This window comes from Schistocerca nitens, chromosome 1 (assembly GCF_023898315.1).
Source record: "Schistocerca nitens isolate TAMUIC-IGC-003100 chromosome 1, iqSchNite1.1, whole genome shotgun sequence".
Classification (NCBI taxonomy): Eukaryota; Metazoa; Arthropoda; class Insecta; order Orthoptera; family Acrididae; genus Schistocerca; species Schistocerca nitens.
The window spans coordinates 1,033,138,948-1,033,139,793 of record NC_064614.1 but is presented as its reverse complement, the minus strand read 5'-3'; positions in this window follow the sequence as shown (position 1 = coordinate 1,033,139,793).

Below are 846 nucleotides of genomic sequence, written 5' to 3'. Positions count from 1 at the left end.
AAAAGTTAGTTATATGTGGTGACTTCAATATTAATTGTATAAGTGATTGTGCAAGGAAGAGGATGCTGGTAGACCTCTTTAATTCATATAATCTTATGCAAACCGTATTCTTTCCAACGAGAGTGCAAGGGAACAGTAGAACAACCATAGACAACATTTTTGTTCATTCCTCATTACTAGAAGGGCATTCTGTTAGAAAAAAGGTGAATGGCCTTTCAGATCATGATGCGCAAATTTTAACTTTAAAAGATTTTTATGCTGCAACTCGTGTTAAATATAGTCATCAGCTGTTCAGGAAAGCTGATCCGGTTGCTGTAGAGACCTTTGTAAACCTTATAAAGGAACAAGAGTGGCAAGATGTTTATAGCGCTGAGACAGTAAACGATAAATATAATGCTTTTCTAAAGACCTTTCTCATGCTCTTTGAAAGTTGCTTTCCGTTACAACGTTTAAAACAGGGTACTAGCACAAACAGGCAGCCTGGCTGGCTGACTAGAGGGATAAGAATATCTTGTAGAACAAAGTGGCAATTATATCAAAACGTTAGAAACAGTCAAAATCTAAATGCAGCAGCCCATTACAAACAGTATTGTAAAGTGCTTAAAAATGTTATTAGGAAGGCAAAAAGTATGTGGTATGCAGATAGAATAGCTAAGTCTCAGGATAAAATTAAAACCATATGGTCAGTCGTAAAGGAAGTTGCTGGTCTGCAGAGACAGGTCGAGGATATAGAATCAGTGCGTAGTGGGAATGTCCGTGTTACTGATAAGTCGCATATATGTACAGTATTTAATAATCACTTTCTGAATATAGCAGGTGAACTAAATAGAAACCTAATTCCAACAG